Here is a 25017-nt window from a genome sequence, read left to right as displayed (position 1 = left end):
CATACCTTGTGAAAATCATATGGGAGTACGTTACTTGGTTAATAGCCCAAGGATAAATTAACTAAAAGTTTAGTTGAGTTATGAATATTGGGAAGAGTGTAGATATTGTGTTGATTGGATGTTGTATTGTACATTATATTGAAGAAGCAAAGAAATCAATACAGGGCTTTATATTGACAAATACAAATTTCATATATACAGGGCTTACATAAAGAAACAAACTATTTTAAGTGCTTACATTACCAAAGTGGTGTATGTGTTAATTTTGGTTTGGTTGTTTACTTTTAATTTGTGATTGATTGATTGGCTTGGCTATTTGGTTGAATGATTGATTACTTGTTTGGCTAAGTAATAGCATTGTTGATTGCATAAAAGAATCTAAATTCTTTTGTAATTAAAGAGTTAAACAAACAAGTCAACAATTGTTTAAAGGAATTAAAAGAAAGCTTTAAAATCCAATTCAGCCCCCCTCTTGGGACTACACCTTGCTTTTCACTAACACTAGCGGGGGGTTTAGATTGAGCCTCAGAGGACTCCATAGAGGGGGGGGGGGGGGGTAGACTTTAAAGGGCAAAAGGAGACGAAACAACTTGTGATTTTCAAAAAGAAGAATCAAACAGCAAACTTTTCACCAAACTATGAAGAACATTCGAAAACACGCGAAGAACACGAAGAACACATGAAGAACATGAAGAACACTGTGAGGATTAATGTAATCCCAAGACGGGGGTGAATTGGATATTTTAAAAAAATTTCTAATTATTCAACCGATTCACAAATAATATCCTAATCAAAATTAAAGGCATGTATGTAAAACAATCACAACAATAAATATACAATCATATATGTGCAGAAATATAAATAAGATAAAGGAGAGAGTGAAAAAGAGTGACATTTTTACAAGGTTTGACTATACCCTCCTACGTCCTCACCTCAAGCAAACCACGCAAGGATTTCAACAATAGCACTTGTTCAAACAAGGTAGAGCCACCTTATACAACACTCCTTAAAGGCGGCGCCACCTCTCCAAACGATATGCCTTCATTCGGTGCACTCCTTATAGGCGAGGCCACCTCTCCGAGCAATTTCCCCTCACTCGATACAGTTTACATCGTAATCCCTCCTTCTAGGCAGAGATACCTCTTTAAATGATATACTTTCACTTGGTACAGTTCACAACCCGAATCACGAAGAGATGATTTGAAAATAGGTTTTCTGTACAATCAAATACTCCTTCAAAAGCTGATTTGTACAATGAAAAAAATTTCTAAATGCATTCTCAAATGACTTGAAATATGAAGCTTGGTAGAGTATAGGGATTTCTCTCAGAAATGTTCTGCAAGAAAATGAGAGTGTGAAAAATGATTTTCACTAGATTTGACCTTTGAAATATCAATAATATGGAGCTTTTGAGGCAAGTATATATGAGTGAATATATGCTCAACATTTTCTTGAATAACCCAAAAGATTTTCTCCAAAGAGTATTTTCAAAAAGAAAGGAGGAGAAATTTCAATTTGATCTTCAAAAATGAGTATAAATGTAAACAAGAATCGAAAAATGCTAAACTATGCTTTCAATATAATTCTCTGACCTTCTCCAATTGAAATTTCCTGGTATTAATAGGCAATTTTGAAATATTGTCATTATATGGCCTTTGGGTATTATAATAATATTTTATTTCAATTTTTTTTTACCATTTAGAGCTCAAAAAGGCTTGAACCCGAGAGATCCAATCGACAGACCTAAGGTCCGATCGACTGGCCAAAGGTTGATTTCCATTTTAGCGCATTTCGGTCAATTGAGTGTATGATTTGATCTGTCGGATCATCCTTGTGTGAAGTCCGGACGACTGGGCTTTATGATCCGATCGACTGGGCCCTTTTTAAAAAAGAGTTTTTGGTCAGTTTTGATTTTAAAACCATTTCAAACCTTTTGTATAAGTTAATCATTTTTAGTAAAAAGGTTTTTCATGTAAATTTGGAGATCCTAAGGTCAATGTTGAACTTCAATTTAAATCAAATGAAATTCATGCGCAATTGAACAAATAAACAATAAAACTGAAAAAAAAGAAAAGGTCTTCAAACTTTTGCTCTTCTGATTCCAATGGAATGTGCCAAGAATGTGATTATTTAAGTGCTTCATTGCTTCCATTTAGCATCGGTCATTTGTGCTTAGAGAAACATAAATATGTTCATACACTTAACACACAAATGAGATGTTGTGATTTGTCATTATCAAAATGGGATAAGACTCAAAAAGTCAACAATCTCCCCCTTTTTGATAATAACTAAAATATGCATAAATTCAAAAGAAGGTCAATATAAATCAAGCATATTCAAACATGAAAATTTCTAAATTTTTAAGTTGAATAAATTGAGTTCAGCTTGGTTCAATTTGCATTTTGTATTGAAGCTGACTTAAAAAAATATTTAGCTAAAAACGAAGTGTGTTGGAATTGGTGTATTCCCAATAGGGGGTGAATTAGGTATTTAAAAATTTCCCTTCCTAAATTTATCCAAATCAGCAGTATTACGCAACCTATGGACTGTCTATGCAATTATAAACCCAATCATTCACAATAATATATCGCAAACATTCAAGTGTTGAAATTTAAATTGTGGAAATTAAAAGCAGGCAGAAGAAATGTTATCGGGGTTCGGCCAATACTGCCTACGTCCCCGCCTCAGCTTGCAAGTCTGAGGATTACCACTATTTCTAACTTAATGGGTGGAGCAGCACCAATTAAAGTGGGGTTGACCTAAACCTTTACACACTCTCCTTGCAGGGCGGAGAAGGCCCTATGTCAAATTCACAAGGCTGGCTCCAAGCTTTACAACCAATCCTTCTGGGCTGGATTAGCGCCCCCTCAAGCCTGACCTGTAATACAACCAATTCAAAATACAAAGTGTATACAAAATGAGTGCTCCTCCAACAAGAAAATTTGTTCCAATATGAATCAATGCACATCAACAATATAAGAACTATAAGCATAATACATTACGTGTGATAACACTCAATCAAATATCAATATTCAATAAAGAGCAAGAGTGTATTCCCAGGCAATCTTTGAGACAGTATGTCAATATCAAACAACCACAATAAGGGTTTCAAAGATTTTCAACCAGAGTAATCAAAATATCTCTAAAACAAATTTCTCAAAATTCTAGCACATGAGATATTTGAAAAATGAGCTTGTAAAAAATATTTTTGCACAATCACAATACAAGCTTACAAGTCTTGCAATACAAGTGCCAAGACTCGCAAGCTACAAAGTTTTCCCCACATAATGATTATTAATTAAACCGGGGGTGGGGGGGGAACCTTAGCTAAATTATTAATAGAAAAACAATCAAGCAAACACTCCAATTAGAGTTTATGCAAGAGGGAATAATGTAGAATTACTCAAGGGCACTATTACTAGGCTAGATTTATCAAAAGAATAACAAATGAGTGAGTGTATGGGCTTCGTATTTGAAAAAAAAAATGCTCTAAAAAATTCATAAAATTTTACTCTTAATGAAGTTGCTAATCCCCTTTCAATCTTGCTAATGAATGCATATAAATAGACATGCCACAAATTATGACCGTCGGGGACACCAGGGTAATTATTAAATTTATTTTAAATGCGTTTAATAAAATTAACCCTGTTTTACCCCAATTAACCCTTGGTAAAATAAGGCCAACCCAAGAGTTTCTATCGATCGAGCCATGGGTTCGGTCGCCTGAACAGACACATGAGAAAAAGTGAATTTTTCATGTTTGGGTGCCTGAAAATATATTCAGTGTTAGCTTTACTGTGAACCCAAGAGGGGGGTGAATTGGTATTTTCAAAAATTCATGCCCTAGGTAAATCCCCCAACAAAAGTATTACACAACCATATGGTCAATCTAATACGAATAAATTAAATAAATTTAAATATGCAGGGGAAATTAAATTGCTCAATGAAATTAACCAAGCATGTACTAGAAAGCGGTAAATAAGAAATGATACCCAGAAATGTTTTCGAGGTTCGGTAAACTGCCTACGTCCCTGCCTTGGCTAACAAGCACAAGGATTACCACTATAAGGCTCACATAATGGGTGGAGCGGCACCTAAACAACCATGTCAATTAGCACAGGGCTGACCTCAACCTTTACAAACAATCCTTACCGGGTTGGATTACCACCCCCTCATGCCACGCCTAGAATACAACAAATTTTTTAAATAAATTTGCATACAACAAGAATGCTTCTTATTTAAGCAAATTATGTACCAATCTAATCAATACACCACCCAATGATATGATGAAGTAAGTTCAATGTGGTCTAAGGGTCTACTCTCAAATATTTATGCAAATATTGCAATCAGTGCGTGAGAGTGTAAGTGATATGATCTTTGTATCAAAATAATGATTTCAATCATGATACACAAACAAAGATCCTCAGCACACTTTAAATATCTCAATAAATATTGTTTCTCAAAATATAAATCTTAAGAGATATTTTGATTTAATTTATAAAAACGACTTCATCTTTGTGTCGAAGATGATAAAATCAATCAAAGGATATTGTTATAAAGATCTTTTAGCACGTGGACAAATATCTCAACAAATATTTCTCAAAGTAAACCAAACGAGATATTTGAAGATGATTTCAAAAGTATTTTTAGCAATCAAAAAGAAATGTGAACTCATTGAGATATTGCAATGAGAATGCAATACTCACAAGCTTAAATAAGTTTTCCTAAGGAAGACTTATCAATAAAGTCTCCAAGGAAAAACTTAAAACTTTGCTCCCAAAGAAAATAATCTCAATCAACCAAGCAAAGGAGAGCAATAGCTTAATGATAAGAACACCCAAGCACACACTTACAAAAGGATTTTAGCAATAAGAAGTAGCAAGAGTGAGTGTAGGAGGCTTCAAAATGAGCCTATGAGATTTTTGAATTTAAGAGAATTTTACTAATCAAGATTGCTAATTAGGTGCTAATCTTTTCAAATGAGGGGGTATACATAGAGTACACCATAATTATAACCATCCAAGACAGATAGGGTATTATTAGGATTGTTTTAAAATTTCTTAGCATAATTAACCCTATTTAAAAAATTTAACCACGGTATAAAAACTTGTCCAACCTGAGAGCACCATCGACCAAAGTTGAGGTTCGGTTGACCATGTTACAAAGTTCGGTCGACCGTGCAAAAAATGAACTGAGAGTTCAGTTGACCAAACTAAGGGTCTTAAAGGCGATTTTCCTAAATTCGCGCGATTCGATTGACTAGTATGTTTTGAACTATGATGTTCAGTTGACCGGACAGTTGGAATCTCCCACATAGGGGTTCAATTGACTAGAGCGTTGCTTGTATAAATCTGGTCGGTTGACCGAGGAGTCAAAACATTGATCCATGTGGGAGTTCGATCGACCAAGTTGTATGAACTTGGCAAGGTACGGTCGACCATGCTATGGTCAAAATGTTGACCTCTGACCGGTTCGATTGATCGAACATGCATTTTTAATGCATTTCGGTTCTAATCCCCTTATACATTCACCCTATTCATATAAGCACATATGTTTATGCATGCATGTGGGTCCTAAGGTCATTCAAAGTATTTTTTAGCTTACCTATCATATCATGCATGTAATGCATTTGATTATTACATACCAGTTTTATCCTATTTATTATTACAACCCCACAGTACATAAAATGAATTTAAAGTAAAACAAAAATATGGTCTTTAGGGTTTTCAAGCTCTACTTCATGTGCCATCATTTTGATTTGCCAATTATATACCTGCACATATCCTTAGATAGCCGTCAAATACAACAAGTATTTATCATTACCAGAACCGGGTGTGACCTATAAGGTCAACATTCACTATATTGGCTAAGGTGATTTTCAAAATGTCTGAGGTTCAGTCGCCCGAGGGTATTTTGAATGTGAAGTTCAAGCACCCGAGTTGTTGGGAAAGTCCTCAATAGGAGTTCGGTCGATCGTAAGCACTAAGTTCATTTCGATTCGGTCTCCCAAAGTCAGGTCAACATTTTGACTTTCCCTATGTTTGGTCGACTATGGCATTTTGAACTCCAAGGTTTAGTCGTCCGAATCCTTAGTACTTTAACATCTAAGTCCTGTTTTTGAAAAATGATTTCCCCTAAAAGCATGTATGAAAATGGGTACTTTCGTAAGTGCAAGTGCAAGGACCTAGGGTCTTTTCTACGGCCTTTTCAAGCTTATGGTTCCTATATGCATGATATGCATCAATTATTACAAACCTTTGCATAAATTGGCGGAAAAAGTTCATATGGACGATCCCACTTAGTGGGACTAAGGCTTGGTTTTGTTGTTGTTGTTGTTGTTGTAAAGAAGATAAACAATTTGGAACATATTCTTCTTCAAGTCACCATGTGATTTTCCCAAAATGATCCTGCACACAAACTTGGAAAACATTAAATACCAAGGTATTTGTCATAATCAAAATGGGATATGATCAGTAAGGTCAACAAAGTGTTTAAAAGTTGCTCCAAAAGCTTAGTATCATATATATGACTTTGTTTTAGCATTTACAACGAGTTTTAAAGATAAAGTTAAAAACAAACAAGTCATAATAACTTCTTGCCTAAAATAATTTCCAAATTGTGAATAACAGAAGGACTAGAGGATGTAATATATATGATAATTTTGCTCCAAAAACTTCTCCCCCTTTTTTCATTATCAAAAGGGCAAAAATATCTCCCATTTTTCAAGAGGAACATTTAAATAATAAGCCCTTAAATTTTTTAACTTCATGACAAACATTGAATTTTTAGAAAATTATGAAAGCACATGTCATGAATGCCTTTAAGTTTACAAACTTGAAGCAAGAGATCAGTTTTATCATTTATAAGTTCATTTCTTACTATAAAGATTTCATTTTTAAAAATTTTCCCGTTTTAATATAACAATAAGTACTAGGGACTATGCTTGTTGTAATATGATAATAAAGTTCATGCAAGCTTTATTTTTCTGGTAAGCATTTAAACATATATGAAGTAAATTTTCATGCTTCAACCAGAATGACCAACCATATAGATCCTAAATATTAGAAATTTTAATGCAAGATCATATGGCAAAGCCTCGAACAATAGTTCCACCTAAGCTCACTATGAGTAAAGAAAATCAGTATGCTTAAACATACATGTCACGGTAAGCTTTTTAAAAGGAATCTAAGCCTAAATATGGGTGAGCATAAAAAGATAGAATTTTACATTCAAAAGCTCCCCTTTTTTATATGAATACTGTTAGCTTTACAGTGATCCCAAGAGGGGGGTGAATTGGTAATTTTAAAATTTAACCCCTAGGTATTCCTCCTAATAGCAGTATGTTCACAACCCTATGGTCAATCTAGTGCGAGTAATACAAATATATCATAAATTAAACGAAGCAATTTAATTAACAACACATGCACCAAAAGAACAATAAAGTAAGAATGACACACAGAAATGTTATAGAGGTTCGGCCAATTGCCTACGTCCCCACCTTGGCTAACAAGCACAAGGATTACCACTACCACTTGCTCACTTAACTGGGTGGAGCGACACCTATACAAACTAGGCCAATTAGTACAGGGTTAACCTCAACCTTTACAACAATCCTTACTGGACTGGATTACCGCCCCCTCAGGCCATGCCTGGAAACACTCAGATATTACAAGCAAATGGTACAATGAAATAGTGTTTTCACGTAAAGCAAATCTGTACCCAAGTAGTGCGCTCAATCACAAACACATCAATGGTGTGAATATAGTGTAAGCTCAGTGATGTATGTTTTGCTCAATCAATGCTCAACACAAAATAATCAGTATGATGCTCAAGAGTATTTCAACACAAGCAACAACTTGGAATTCTAAATAGGATATCTCAATAGCACATCAATATTCCAAGTAAACTAAGTAGATGATCAAACTAGATTCAAAAAGATTTTCCTTAATGAAAGATGCACAATACTAGTTTGAAGAAATACTTGTTAGTTTGAAAAATCTTTGCACGCCGAAAATCAAGATATTAGACTCTTGCAATGAAATGCAAATATCCTAAACAACCTTGGTTTAATCCCACACTAGATTTATAATGAAGAAATCTGTGGGTTAAACCTAAGCTAGAACTCCCCAAGAGAAATATATAAAACAACCATACAAATGGGAGATTTTAGCACAGTATAGCAATCACAATAACACAAAAAGGACTCTCACAATCTTAGATCTTATCAAAGGAGGCAAGTTTGAGTGTATTTGGGCAAAGAGAGGATTTTCAAGATAGGGAGAATTTCTTTGCTAATCTTATAGCGATGTGAAAAATTATAACTGTTCGGGATATGATGGGTATTATTCAGAATGTTCCAAACAATTAAAACCCAATTAGCCCGTCTTAACCCTATTTTACCATGGTTAATTTAATTTTAACTGGCTGGAGTTCAGGTTGCTGAACTGAGGTTCGGTTACCCGAGAAGACACAACAATAAAAGGTCTTCTACATGATTCGGTAGCCCGTGTCTTAGTTCGGTAGCCCGAATCAAAGTCAGTAGCAAAGCTATGTGACTTCGGGTGCCTGGTACATGGTTCAGGTGCCCAAACTCTTGTGTTTGGTCACCTAAATCTATTTTTGAATTGAAATGCTCAGTCGCATGAGTTGGTAAGTTGTCCCTTTCGAGGCTTTCGGGCGACTGAGGACTATGTGCACACTTTCAGTTCGGTCGCCTAAATACAGGTCAACATGTTGAACTCCAAGGTTCGGTCGCCCGAGGCAGTTTAAACTGCCAGGTTCGGTAGCTCGACTCCTCTTGGTTTGCTTAGATATATTCAATTTTAAGCACAATTATTTCACACTCATATTTTATGCAATGTGTGTGTGTGTGTGTGTGTGTGGAAGCCTACGGTTTTACTATTGTCAAGTTGAGCTCGCACTATATCTTTTGTGCATGATGTGCAAGTGATAAGCATACAAGTCATATCCTAGATTACTATTATAAACCTTATTACAAATATGACTAATATATTACAATGTAAAATTACAAAGCTTCATGGTCTTCTTGTTTCTTCAAGTGTCTTTCATTGGAAGATTAATTTGAGCCTGCATAAACACTTGACAAACATGAAATATCAAGATTTGTCATTATCAAAACCGAGTGCGACCTATAAGGTCAACATTCTCCCCCTTTTGATGATGACAAATACAACTAACAAAAATATGGGTTAAGCCGCCTAAGAAGGCTTCCCCTTTCAATGTGCATCCTAACCAAATTATTTTACCCATTATTTTTGCTCCCCCTTTTTCCATCTCCCCCTTTTGGCAATAGCAAAAAGGGCCAATTAAAGTGAACCAGGCAATGGGTAAATGTTACAAATATAGAAGAAAAGTTGGAAAGATTTATAAAAACTTTGGCAGAGTGCCGTTTGTAAATTGGATTTTCCAAAATAAAACCTGTATAAATAGTAACTTGTTTGAGGTCATATGTCCTAGCAGTTTATCTACAACTATTCAAACACTTCAGTATAGTCCTATCATTCAAGATGAAATTTAATGTCATTAGGAAATGGACAAAGGAGATAGCCATTACAAGTTATAATCAATATCCATGACATCCGATATACTCATGCTATGCATATATATATGACATGTGCACACAAGCTATAATCAACATCAATAAATTTTAAAGCAAGAAGGCAAATCAATAATATTAATTGCTAAGACTTATAATTTCTATATGATAGCTCCCCATAAATTTGTGCAAAACACGAAACACCTAAGAACCCTCTCTGCTATGCATTAGACCTAACTCACGTCTAATTTGTATGAACCTATCCTCGGGGAGTGGTTTAGTCAATATATCTGCCCATTGTTCATTAGTGCATACAAACTCAAGAGCCACATCTCCTTTTTGCACATGATCACGAAGAAAGACGTGTCTAATCTCGATATGCTTAGTTCGTGAATTTGAGATAAGATTTTTAGAGATGTTGATTGCAACAGTATTAACACATTTAATTGGTATTATTTCATAATGCAATCCAAAATCCACAAGTTGTTGTTTCATATAAAGAGTTTGGGCACAACAACTTCCAGTCGTAATATATTCTGCTTCAGCTGTGGATAAGGCAACTGAGTTCTATTTCTTGGAGAACCAAGAAACAAGAGCTTGTCCTAAGTAATGACAAGTGCCGCTAGTGCTTTTTCTATCAACCTTACTACCAGAAAAGTCAGCATCAGTGTAACTAACAATCTCAAAGGTAGTATGCTTAGGGTACCACAAGCCTAATTTTGTAGTCCCAACTAGATAACTAAGGATTCATTTGACAGCTTTTAAGTGAGGTTCATTAGGAGCACCCTGAAACCTAGCACACAAACATACACTAAACAAAATATTAGGCCTACTAGCAGTGAGATATAGGAGACTCCCAATCATGCCACGATACAATTTTACGTCAACGGGGATTCCTTGCTCATCTTTATCAAGCTTAATGGAAGGGTTCATAGGTGTACCAAGAATTTTGCAATCTTCCATATTAAATTTCTTTAGGAAATCCCTGATATATTTAGATTGGCATATGAAAGTTCGATAATTGGTTTGCTTAATTTGTAGCCCTAAGAAGAAACTAAGTTCACCCATCATGCTCATTTCAAATTCACTTTGCATGCATTTGGTAAACTCATTACACAACTCATTATTAGTTGCTCCAAAAATGATATTATCCACATAAATTTGAACCATGAGCATATCATCATTTTTGGATTTGATGAAGAGTGTGGTGTCAATCTTGCCACAAGTAAACCCATTTTCTAGTAGAAAACCACTAAGCCTTTCATACCAAGCTCTAGGAGCTTGTTTCAATCCATACAAGGCTTTAGATAACTGGTAAACATGATCAAGATATTTATGATTTTCAAAACGTGGTTGTTCTACGTATACCTCTTCATTAATGTAGCCATTTAGAAAAGCACTTTTAACATCCATTTGAAACAATTTAAAATTTGTAAAAGTGGTAAAGGCAAGTAGCATATGAATGGCTTTTAACCTAGCAACAGGAGCATATGTTTCATCAAAGTCAATCCCTTCCTGTTGGTTATACCCTTGGGCAACTAGTCTAGCTTTATTCCTAGTTACTACCCCATTCTCATATTTCTTATTTCTATGTACCCATTTAGTTCCAATGATGGTGTGCTCATTAGGTCTAGGAACTAGAGTCCACACTTTGCTTCTTTCAAATTAGTTAAGTTCTTCTTGCATGGACATTACTCAAGACTCATCTTATATTACTTCTTTAATATTTTTAGGTTCTTCTTGGGATAAGAAGGCGGAAAGATTCACTATATTTCTCAAGGAGGATCTTGTGGCTACTCCACGACATGGTTCGCCTTTGATTTGATCTATAGGATGACTTCTAATGGATTTCCAATCTCTAGGCAACTTCCGATTTCCATTTTTCATTATCTTCTAATGACTTTCATCGTATTTTGAGTCAAACTTTCCTAGATGTTCATTATCTCTAAGCACAAAGCATTTACAACCAAACACATGAAAATAGGAAAAATTAGGCTTATGGTTGTTCCACAATTCATAAGGGGTTTTATTAATTGATGGTCTAATTAACACTCTATTCATAACATAGCATGCAGTATTAATGGCCTCGGCCCAAAAGTATTTAGGTAAGTTATGCTTATTCAACATGGTTCTACCCATTTCTCTAAGCATTTTCTAATATCAATATCATCTTCATCATCTTTATTAGAAAATGGATTAGACTCATCAAACACAACATGAATAGATTCAATGACAATTAAAGTTCTTTTATTGAAAACCCTATATCCTTTGCTATTTAATGCATATCCTAGGAAAATACCTTCATCGGATTTTGAGTCAAACTTTCCTAGATGCTCATTATCTCTAAGCAAAAAGAATTTATAACCAAACACATGAAAATAGGAAAAATTAGACTTATGGTTGTTCCACAATTCATAAGGGGTTTTATTAATTGATGGTCTAATTAACACTCTATTCATAACATAGCATGCAGTATTAATGGCCTTGGCCCAAAAGTATTTAGGTAAGTTATGCTCATTCAACATGGTTCTACCCATTTCTCTAAGCATTTTCTAATATCAATATCATCTTCATCATCTTTATTAAAAAATGGAATAGACTCATCAAACACAACATGAATAGATTCAATGATAGTTAAAGTTCTTTTATTGAAAACCCTATATCCTTTTCTATTTAATGCATATCCTAGGAAAATACCTTCATCGGATTTTGAGTCAAACTTTCCTAGATGTTCATTATCTCTAAGCACAAAGCATTTACAACCAAACACATGAAAATAGGAAAAATTAGGCTTATGGTTGTTCCACAATTCATAAGGGGTTTTATTAATTGATGGTCTAATTAACACTCTATTCATAACATAGCATGCAGTATTAATGGCCTAGACCCAAAAGTATTTAGGTAAGTTATGCTCATTCAACATGGTTCTACCTATTTCTCTAAGCATTTTCTAATATTAATATCATCTTCATCATCTTTATTAGAAAATGGATTAGACTCATCAAACACAACATGAATAGATTCAATGATAGTTAAAGTTCTTTTATTGAAAACCCTATATCCTTTGCTATTTAATGCATATCCTAGGAAAATACCTTCATTGGATTTTGAGTCAAACTTTCCTAGATGTTCATTATTTTTAAGCACAAAGCATTTACAACCAAACACATGAAAATAGGAAAAATTAGGCTTATGGTTGTTCCACAATTCATAAGGGGTTTTATTAATTGATGGTCTAATTAACACTCTATTCATAACATAGCATGCAGTATTAATGGCCTCGGCCCAAAAGTATTTAGGTAAGTTATGCTCATTCAACATGGTTCTACCCATTTCTTGCAGTGACCTATTCTTTCTTTCTACTACACCATTTTGTTGTGGTGTCCTAGGTGCTGAGAAGTTACGTGATATGCCTTCTAAGTCACAATATTTTTCTATACTTTCATTTTTGAATTCCGTGCCTCTATCACTTCTTATGTGAGTGATTTTATATCCTTTTTCATTTTGAATTCTCCTACAAAGTTTGGTGAATTGTTCACATGATTCATTTTTATGTGCAAGAAACAACACCCATGTGAATCTAGAAAAGTCATCCACAATTACAAAAGCATAAGATTTACCACCAAGACTTTGCACACAATTAGGTCCAAATAGATCTAGATGAAGCATCTCCAAATGTCTAGTAGTAGATATGAATTTATTTTTCTTAAAACTATATTTTGTTTGCTTACCCATTTGACATGCATCACATATTTTATCCTTTACAAAAGACATCTTAGGCAAGATTTTAACTAATTCTTTTCTAACAAGTTTAGATAGTAAATCCATGCTAGCATGTCCTAAACGTCTATGCCATAACCAACTAGCTTCATTTATAGCAGAAAAGCATGTTACTTGTTGTGAAGCTAGATTATCAAAAGAGGTAGTATAAACATTTTTATGTCTATCAGCAGTAAAAAGCACTTTGTGATTTGTTTTATTTTCTACTTTGCATTTGTCATTTTCAAAAGATACTTTATATCCTATGTCACACAACTGAAGTATGATAAGTAGATTATGTTTTAGTTCATCAACCAGCAAAACATTATCAATAGTAAAAGAAGAATCCTTACCAACTTTACCTACCCCGATGATACGTCCTTTGGCATTGTCCCCAAATGTTACATAGCCTCCATCCTTGGGAGCAATTGATGTGAATTTTCCCTTGTTGCTGGCCATATGCCATGAGCACCCACTATCCAAGTACCATCTGTCCTTGGAGGATGACGATCTTAGGCATACCTGTAAAATAAGCTAAGTGACGGATACTGGTCCCCAAATTTTATTGGGTCCACGGGGGTTAGTAGTAGGATCTCCCTTAACTACGCATACCTTCCTAATTTTAGCATGCTTATTCCTAAGTGGACAATCAAATTGAATGTGATCAATCTGTTTACATTTAAAACATCTTAATCTACACTTAGGTTCTTTAGGAGGATTATGAGATTTTGACTCATGTGTAAAGTGTCCTAAGTAAAGATTAGGCCGTCTAACATTTTCAATACCATTAAAACCAAGACCCTCTTTACTTAAGGAGTTTCTTTGGGCACTAAGTAATTTTTCAAAATTTTCTTTGCCCTTAGTGAATTTAAAAAAGATTTTGGAGCTATCCTCCAATTTCCTCTCAAACTTAATAATGGCAGCATCCTTTTCTTTTAAAATAGAGGCATGAGAGGTTTTTGCCATATTAAATAGTTTTGACCAATTTTCACACTTCTTTTTCAAATCATTATTCTCTTTGGTCATTTTGCCTAACAATTTTGAAACACGAATATATACAAATTGTAGTTCTCTAAATGTAGGCATGCTTTCAAAATCACAATCATGAGATGAATAATAAGAAGATGATGAACTAGCAGACAATACCTCATCCTCGTGTGCCATCAAGCACAGATTAGCGACCTCCGTGTCACTATTATCTAAATTCGAGTCACTGCTACTATATTGGTCCCATGAAGTCCCAGCCTTCATGGCTTTCTTCCATTTCTTAGCCTCCTTTTCAGCAGTGGGCAGTCGGGTTTGATGTGCCCCACCTTGTTGCAGTTATAGCACGTAGGAGCATTTAATTTTTATTTTATTTTGCTGGACTCTCCCTTTTCATTAGTAGAGTCTCTATATTTTTTTAAATGGCTTCCTGTTCTTCCTAAAAAATTTGCTAAACTTTCTAGTTAGCATGGCCATTTCATCATTAGTGTCAGACTCACTGCATTCACTAGATGTGCTATTAGATGCTTTTAGTGCAGTCATTTTGTTAGCCCTATTATGCTCATTAAGTCTTTCATTTATGGACAATTCATAAGTAATCAAGGAACCTATCAATTCATCTAAGGTTATGGCATTAAGGTCTCTACCCTCAGCAATGGTCGTAGCCTTGGCTTCCCAAACAGGAGGTAAGCCCCTAAGGATATTCATGATCATCTTATATGTGGGATAGGTCTTTCCTAATGCATGCAGTGAGTTTATAATGTGTGTGAATCTAGTGTACATGCATGTTCTGAATGGACTCACCTACATTCATCCTAAAGGTCTCATACTCATTGGTTAACATATCTATCCTACTGTCTTTCACATCTCTAGTACCCTCATATGTGACCTCTAACTTATCCCATATTTCTTTTGGAGTAGGACATGCCAAAATCCTGTTAAATTCATTTACATCAAGACTACAGTATAAAATATTCATGGCAGTGGCATTAAGACTAACAACTTTCAGAAGGTGTAATTAAGTATTCTGAAGGTAGATGCACATCCTCTATTTCCAGAAGGTGTAATTAACACCACTATAAACAGGAGGTTGTGTGGAAAATGGTCCCACAGGGAAAGGGGTCACGGAGCTATGAGCCATATGTGATCCTTTTGCAAAATAACAACTAGTTTATGCTACGTGACTAAGATACCAATTGTTAGCTTTACCATGATCTCAAGAAGGGGGGAGAATTGGTATTTTTAAAATTTAACCCCTAGGTATTCCTCCTAACAGCAGTATGTTCACAACCCTATGGTCAATTTAGTACGAGTAATATAAATATATTAGACATTAAATGAGGCAATTTAATTAACAAAACATGCACTAGAAAAACAATAAAGTAAGAGTGACACACAGAAATGTTATCGAGGTTCGGCCAATTGCCTACGTCCCCGCCTTGGCTAACAAGCATAAGGATTACCACTACCACTTGCTCACTTAACCAGGTGGAGCGGCACCTATACAAACTAGGCCAATTAACATAGGGCTGACCTTAACCTTTACAACAATCCTTACCGGGATGGATTACCACCCCCTCAGGCCACGCCTGGAAACACTCAGATATTACAAGCAAATGGTACAATGAAATAGTGCTGTCACGTAAAGCAAATTTGTACCCAAGTAGTGCGCTTCATCAAAAACACATCAATGGTGTGAATATAGTGTAAGCTCATTGATGTATGTTTTGCTTAATCAATGCTCAACACAAAATAATCAGTATGATGCTCAAAAGCATTTCAACACAAGCAACAACTTGGAATTCTAAATAGGATATCTCAATAGCACATCAATATTCCAAGTAAACTAAGAAAATAATCAAACTAGCTTCAAAAAGATTTTCCTCAATGAAAATGTACAATACTAGTTTGAAGAAATACTTATTAGTTTGAAAAATCTTTGCACACCGAAAATCAAGCTATCGGACACTTGCAATGAAATTCAAATATCCTAAGCTTCCTTGGTTTAATCCCACTCTAGATTTATAATGAAGAAATCCGTGAGTTAAACCTACGCTAAAACTCCCCGAGAGAAATATATAAAATAACCGTACAAATAGGAGATTTTAGCACAATATAGCAATCACAATAACACACGAAGGACTCTCACAATCTCATATCTTATCAAAGGAGGCAAGTTTGAGAGTATTTAGGCAAAGAGAGGATTTTCAAGATAGAGAGAATTTCTTTGCTAATCGCTTTGCTAATCCTTAGCTAATTTTACAAATGAAGGTATATTTATAGCCAGGTGAAAAATTATAATCGTTCGGGATGTGATGGGTATTATTAAGAAAGCTCCAAACAATTAAAACCCAATTAGCCTGTCTTAACCCTGTTTTACCGCGGTTAATTTAATTTTAACCGGCTGGAGTTTGGGTGGCTGAACCAAGGTTGGGATGCCCGAGAAGACACAACAATAAAAGGTCTTCTACATGATTCAGTCATTTGTGTCTTAGTTCGGCAGCCCGAATCAAAGTCAGTAGCAAAGCTACGTGACTTCGGGTGCCTGGTACATGGTTCGGGGGCCCGAACTTTTGTGTTCGGTCGCCTGGGTCTGTTTTTGAATTGAAATTCTCAGTCGCCCGAGTTGGTAAGTTGTCCCTTTTAAGGCTTTCAGGCGGCTGAGGACTATGTGCACACTTTCAGTTCAGTCGCCCGAATACAAGTCAACATGTTAACCTCCAAGGTTCGGTCGCCTGAGGCAGTTTAAACTTCCAGGGTTCGGTCGCCTGACACCTCTTAGTTTGCTTAGATATATTCAATTTTAAGTACAATTATTTCACACTCATATTTTATGCAGTGTGTGTGTGTGTGTGTGTGTGTGGGAGGCTAGGATCTTACTATGGTCAAGTTAAGCTCACACTATATCTTGTGTGCACCATGTGCAGGTGATAAGCATACAAGTCATATCCTAGATTACTATTACAGACCTTATTACAAATATGACTAATATATTACAATGTAAAATTACAAAGCTTCACGGTCTTCTTGTTTCTTCAAGTGTCCTTCATTCGAAGATTAAATTGAGTCTGCACAAACACTTGACAAACATGAAATATCAAGATTTGTCATTATCAAAACTGGGTGTGACCTATAAGGTCAACATTCTCCCCCTTTTTGATGATGACAAATACAACTAACAAAAATATCGATTAAGCCGCCTAAGAAGGCTTCCCCTTTCAATATGCATCCTAACCAAATTATTTTACCCATTATTTTTGCTCCCCCTTTTTCCATCTCCCCCTTTTGGCAACAGCAAAAAGGGACAATTAAAGTGAACCAGCGCAAAGAGTTGCTCTTCCTCAGATATGTAACCTAGGCCCCACCATCACCATGCTCTCCATTAGATGACCCAACCTCACTGCCGTTGATATCAATTGGATGTTTCCCTTCCAGGTCATTGAAGCAGTCATTAATAATAGTAAAGCTAGATTGCACGATATCTTGCAACTTAATAAAATCATTTTGAATGTTGACAAACTTGTTCTCCGTAGAAACCGCATATTCTTTAAAATCATTCAAGATTGAGGTGAAGTGGGAATCAATAGACGGTGCAAACTATTTAAACTCGTTATAGATCAAGGTGAACCGTGAGTTTGTAGATTCCTTGAACTCATTGAAATACTTGGAGAGTTTTAAATTGTGGCCATGATATTAACATTAAATGGCTGCCTAGGCTGCTAGGGCTAATCTTATGGAACACCAGGATGATCTCCCAACCTTTTATGAAGTGGAGCCTATGCTAATCTAACATTTCCTACTAACTCATACACCATTTGCTTTACTAGGGTGGAGGAGAAAACATTTGATGTCTTTCGTTTTAAACTTAGTGAGTCATGAATTTATGAAGATCCTATTGAGAATTCCCCCGTATGGCATTATGATTCCATGCCCAGTGGTTTTCATAAAAATCCACTTGATAATCAAACTAGGCAAATCAACCTTCTTCCCCATCATCAAACACCACATAATAAAATAGTCAAGGTAGGAGACATATACCCTGGATCCACTCTTAGGCAAGATGCTATATGCAATCAAATGGTGGATTATACTGGCCTCTAGGGTAAAGGTTTTTTATTCTGGAGGGTCGTTTAGGTTGACTATGGGGTATTCCATGACCCAGATCACAAAAACTTCAACAGTGAAGCCTTGTTAATTAATCTAGGAATACCCAAGGTCAGGACAGACAAAATCACCTCTCTCAATTTCAAAGGTTTCTGCTAGGAGTTGGGCATCAAACTTAAATGGTTCTTCAAGAACCCAAGTGTAGTACCCTCCCTGTAATCTTGTCCTAGATTAGAGCAAAATAATCTTACAAGGGTTGGTCATACACCCCTAGATTGAAACAATATAAACTTAAACCAGTTTACAAATCTAAAAATCTCTAGTTTGTTTCTGAAATACAGCTCCATGAAAGAAAGGTTGGAAACCTTACCAATAAGTGTGATTACGCATCAAAAGTGTGTAATTAGGCATTTAAAATTATTAATTAAATATTATAATTTTAATTAAATGCCTTGTTATGTTCAGTATGTCAACATTGAGCTCATTTAAGATAATTATCCTATTTTTGTCGTAAATTTACGGATATTCATGTTTTAATATCGCAGGATAATTTTCAGAAGGTTGTAGGCCGCATGCGGATGGGTGTGTGAGTCATGTAAATTAAATGAAGTCGTCTCGTGTATACAAGAACCGTGAGGTGATTTTATACATGAAGAGAAAGTGAGATGAAAATGCAAGTATTCAAAGAAGAGCCTGCGTAAATGAAACATGTATGGACTGTGCATGCATGAAGTGAAAAGGGTATGCGTGCAAAGAGGCTTGTGTGTGTGTATGCAAAAAAAAAACAAAAAGTGGGCCGGGCTTTGTGTGAAAAGTAGTTGGGCTGGTAAGTGTAAAGGGGAGTAGTCGATTCAAGAGGAAACAAAAAAAAAAAAAAAGTGGGCCAAGTCCTTGATGTGACCTCACCATGCAACTTAGGAAGGGGGCAAGCAGCCGTGTGTGTGTGAACTTGGGAGAGGTGTGAGGCACTCAGTGCCAAAGAAAAAAGTGATGGTTGGTTGGAGTGTACACTGGCAGGAGAGTCACGTGGTGGAGTGGGGCTTCTTTTAGGTGAAAGAAAAAAAAGTTGTGTAGGATTTTATCAAGGGGTTGTGTGTGGGAGGCTTGGAGCAGGTAGCATTGGAGACCATGCCATAGCAAAAAAGAAAACACAGTAGCTATTGCTGCTCTTTGGAGCTCAATCCGACATCCCCTCCATCCTCTCTCTCTCTCTCTCTCCCTCTCTCTCCCTCTCTCTTCTTGTTTTTAATTAAATAGTTTTGTTAACTTGTAATTTATTTTTATTTTTCATTTCAATACACATTTTAATGTGTTGTTTGGCTTATTTATTAATTTAGTATTATTTTAAGTTACTGTTGGGTTTGTCAATCTATCTCTCTCTCTCTTATCTTGTTTCTTTAATGTTGTTTAAATACATTGTTTAAGTAGTTAATGTTAGATTTAAATATTAATTTTTACGTTTTTATTTCATTGATTTATTAGATTAATTTAATTTCTTATCTTTTAGTTTTTTTACTTTAAAAGCTTTGAGGTTGAAATAATTATTTGTTTTAATTTTTTTTCTTTTATTTTATTTGTGTAATGGATTATCATGGAATTAATTTGGTTTAGAAATTTTGGATCACAAGAATGAGTGGCTAAGTTCCATAACATGAGTTGTGGGTCAATGTCGGTTGCTTTCCATGGTTTACTAGTTTTGCTACGATATTATTGTTAAACTTTTATTTGGCTAAAATAGAAAATTGAAAGCATCATTGATATATCGCTGGCTCTTATTTCTTGTTTTGGTGTTGACATTAGACACACCTAAACCTTGATTTATCCTAGGATTTTCATGTATTAATTTTTACATTAAATTCGGTTAATGCTTAATGAGATTTTGTAATTTCTTCCATTTGGATGTGACAAATTTACTCGATCTTTAGTTTGAAAATTTCATCTTATTAATGCCTTGATTGGATTAACAAGAAAAGGAGTAAGACCTAGGGAATTAGTAAACAGTGGAAGCAAAAAGACATTAAACCCGTAACCCAAGTATTTGGTAAATTATTTCAATTAATCTGTTTAGTTTTGGCTGCGTTATTAAAGTTATATTTTTGGAAATTTGATAAAAGTTCAGTCTTATTTTAGCATTTTTCTCGAGCACTTCCCACCTTGTTTACTGCTTTCAAAAACATAAAAAACAGAAAGATTTTCACACCACATTTTACAGCACTAGGTTTTTACTAAATTTTTACAAATACTTTGATACTCAATCGTCCCTGTGGAATACGATCCTGGACTCATCACTTCTGCACTTGGAAGCACAACTCATAACGAGTCATATTTTTGGCACCGTTTCCAGGGACCAATTGGTGTCATCAAAGTGTTTTTCAGATTTCAGCGAGGGTGTTTATAGAGCTATGAACATCTTCATAGCCTGGGTGACATCTACTTCCCCTCCTTTGACTTGTTTGCTTTTATTTTTTGTTTTATTTCGTTTATACTGAGTTTGTATGTCTGGTTGGGCTAGAGATTACACATTTTGACTCGTTAGAATAGACCCATCCATCTCATCATCGAGTGCACCTGCTTCACTTGAGTCATTCAAATCATCATCTGACACTCATAACATCATGGCTGAGAATGAACATCATTATAAGGAGAATCCTAATAGGACCCTTAAAGAATACTTGCAGCCTATTAGGACCAACACCCCATCTTGCATTATTCTACCTTTGAATGTAAATGCTTTTAATTTTAAACCCGGGATGATCCCATTGCTACCGTATTTTCATGGCATTGAATATGAAAATCCCTATTTGCATATCAAAGAATTTGAAGAAGTGTGTTCCACTTTCAAGGATAGAACATGCACTAAAGAGGTCATAAGATTAAAGTTGTTTCCATTTTCGTTAAAAGACAAGGCAAAGACCTGGTTGAATTCCTTGAGACTAAGGTCCATTGGGACATGGCAAAAAATGCAAAGTGATTTTTAAAGAAATTTTTTCCCATGCAGAGAACTAAAGCTTTAAAAAGACAAATCATGTCCTCACCATGGATATGAGAATTGAAGGGTCATTAGTTTTTTTCTATCAGGGTTTGCAACAAAAATGAGGCAATTTGTAGAAACGATGTGCAATGGTGAGTTTTTCAATAAAGGTACCGAATAAGCTTTTGACTATTTTGATTATTTGGTACAAAACACCCAATCTTGGGATGTCTCTGATGAGTATGATAGATCTGAAAAGCAAAAATGTATTAGTGGGGGATGTAAATATCAACTGAAAGGAGCTGGTGATTTTAATGCTAGGCTTGCATTGATTTCTAAAAGGTTAGATTCCATTGAGTTTGATAAAATAAATGAAATGCATGTTTTTGCATCATCTTTTGAAAAATGCAGCATATGTGAGGATCCAGGGCATGTGAGTGATGCATGCCCAACAATTCCTACTTCTAAGGAAGTTTTGCTTGATCAATTTAAATCGATGTATATGGTTTCTAAGATTTCTTCTAGACCTTATTCAGATACTTACAATGCAGGTTGGAGAAGTCATCCAAATTTCAGCTAGAAAAATGACTAAGTGAGGCCATCTAAACAGGGACAAAGTCAATACATTCCTTATGCAATAGCTGGCCAAGGGTTAGGACCCTCTTACTTTGCAAATTAGCCTCCTCCAATGTAGAGAAGGGAAATGGAAGACCCCATATAGTAGCTAACTGTTATCTTGGAACAGTTCATGGCAAGCCAAAATGTGATCAACTCTCAAACTTCTTAAGCCATCAATGAGATAGGCACCGATTTGACTAGGCTAAACACATTATTGAATGCAATGGAGATAGATGAATTCCCAGTTCAAGCCCAGCCAGATACTTAAGTGCTGATTGTAATCGTGGAACTATAACCCTCTATTCAAGCAAATGTCAATGATTGCAATGCCGAAGCAAATCTCAGTAGTGGTAAGGTGACTGGTGCACCAGATGACGACGTTGAGCAGAATGGTGAGAGGTCAACCTTCAAGGAACCAGGTACAAATTTTAATGTTGATGCTTTTGAAGAACCAAAGGTAACTATTCTGAAAACTTTTCCTCAAAGACTAGTTCTTAAAAAAGTAACTTTCCTAGAACCTATACTGGATAAGGATCCTTTCTTGTTAAAGCAAGAAAAAAAATTTGAAAATGTGTTATCTGATATTGTGGAGAGCATTTATTTATTCAGATATCACTTTTGTACAGATAACAAAACTGACTCATTGTGGTGACTCAAACTTGGAGACTTGCCAGTTCAATTTATAAACTCACACCCGCCAGACAAAATTCCTCCCAAGCCTCCTTCAGACATACTGTGATGTTTTTCTTCCCTTTGTTTTCATTTTGTTTCATTTTGTATTCTTTTTAGTTTATTAATAGGTACATTTTCATTTAGTTTCATTTTCTCCTTTCCCTTACTCCTCCACCTAGGTACACCTCTACTTCCCTCGTTATCATCTTTTTCGTCTCCTTTATACTTTTACATTGAGGACAATGTTATATTTTAGTTGGGGGGGGGGGGGGAGAGAGAGAGAGAGAGAGAGAATTTGCATGTGATATTATATGCTTTTATGTGATAGAGTGTTAATGTGCTATATGCTATTTGCATGCTTTAAAAGTATGTTGGTTTACCTTGGGAAAATACTGTTATGGAGCTCAAAGCATGCTTAATTCCTCATTTGTGAACGTTACATGCCAAAAATAAATTTTTTTTTCTTGAGGATACAGAACATGTAGGATGTAGTGCAATCAAATTTTAAATCAAAAGAATTTTTTATCCATTTCACTTAGTTTCAACCAACGGAAGGATGTTAAGAGTCTTGCTACACACACACATGTTAGAAGACTTAGAAAGACTACCTTTGATCATTTCTAGTTGATATACACTTCAATTGTTTAGGGCTCTAATCAACCATATCCTAATGGCTTAGAAAACAAAAAAAAAAAAGGTTTGAAGCAAATGGAAACAAGAAACAAGCCAGGGATCAATTGCAAAAAGAAAAAAAGAAAAGGAATAAAAAGAGGGGAACAATTGTATATTGGAAAGGGCTACCTATTACCGGGGTCCTAACTAAACAAAAAGTGGGTACCTTTTAAAGTGCAGTAGTGTGACTTACTACCAAGGTACTAAGTAATCAAGAAAGTGGGTGTCTTCTAAAGTGTAATAGAGTGAAAGCCATCAATACAAGGGTTTTGAATTAAAGACCATGCAGTTGTCTCGAATTAATTGTTGTGATTGAAGCCGTTAATGTCTATTGGTAGTCAATCTTGGAATTCCAGTCTTGTTCTCATGACATGTGAGCTTTGTTAATTTTTAGTACTTTGGTTGTTTCACTAAATGGTGTAATCTCTTAATTGATACGTAACTTGGGTTAATCTGTGTCCTGTGTTCCTAAACTCATTAAGCATATATTCATGGCATGTGATTTTCATAAGTATTAGAATTTTAGTTGCTACTCCATTGGTTTTATTGCATTCATGTTATTTGCTAGAGACTAGAAAAACATTAGTTGGGGGGTGTGATTACCCGTCAAAAGTGCGTAATTAGGCATTTAAAATTATTAATTAAAGATTATAATTTTAATTAAATGCCTAATTATGTTTGGTATTTCAACATTGAGTTCATTTGAAATAATTATCCTATTTTTGCCGTAAATTTATGGATATTCGTGTTTTAATATCGCAGGATCATTTTCAGAAGGTTGGAGGCCGCATGCAAATAGGTGCATAAGTCATGTAAATTAAATGAAGCCAACTTGTGTATACAAGAACCGTGAGGTGATTTTATGCATGAAGAGAACATGAGATGAAAATGCAAGTATTCAAAGAAGAGCCTGCATAAATGAAACGTGTATGAACTATGCATGCATGAACCATGCATGAAGTGAAGAGAGTATGCGTGCAAAGAGGCGCTTGTGTGTGTATGTAAAAATAAAAAATAAAAAGTGGGTTGGGTTTTGTACGATGAGTAAATGGGCTGGTAAGTGTAAAGGGGAGCAACCGGTTCAAGGGGAGACAAAAAAAAAAAGAAAAAAGAAGTGGGCGAGGTCCTTGATGTGACCCGACCATGCAACTTAAGAAGGGAGTAAGCAGTTGTGTGTGTGTGAAATTGGGAGAGGCTTGAGGCACTAGGCCCTAAAGAAAAAATAGGGCAGCAAGGGTGATGGTTGGCTGGAGTGCACGCTGGCAGGAGAGTGACATGATGGAGTGGGGCTTCTTTTGGGTGAAATAAAAACAGGGAGGGTAGGGTTTTATCTAGGGGTTGCATGTGGGAGGCTTGGAGTAGGCAGCATCAGGGACAACACCACAGCATAGAAGAAAACACGGTAGTTGTTGTTGTTGTGTGAAGCTCAACCTGACAACCCCTCCATCCTCTCTCTCTCTCTCTCTCTCTCTCTCTCTCTCTCTCTCTCTCTCTCTCTCTCTCTCTCCCTCTCCCTCCCTCTCTCTCTCTCTCTCTCTCCATCTCTCTTCCTCTCTCTTCATGTTTTTAATTAAATAGTTTTGTTAACTTGTTATTTATTTTGTTTTGTCATTTCAATAGACATTTTAATGTGTTGTTTGGGTTATTTATTAACTCAGTATTCATATTTTAAGTTATTGTT

The sequence above is a fragment of the Malania oleifera genome, chromosome 13 (assembly GCF_029873635.1).
Source record: "Malania oleifera isolate guangnan ecotype guangnan chromosome 13, ASM2987363v1, whole genome shotgun sequence".
Lineage (NCBI taxonomy): Eukaryota > Viridiplantae > Streptophyta > Magnoliopsida > Santalales > Ximeniaceae > Malania > Malania oleifera.
This window is presented reverse-complemented; position numbering follows the sequence as displayed.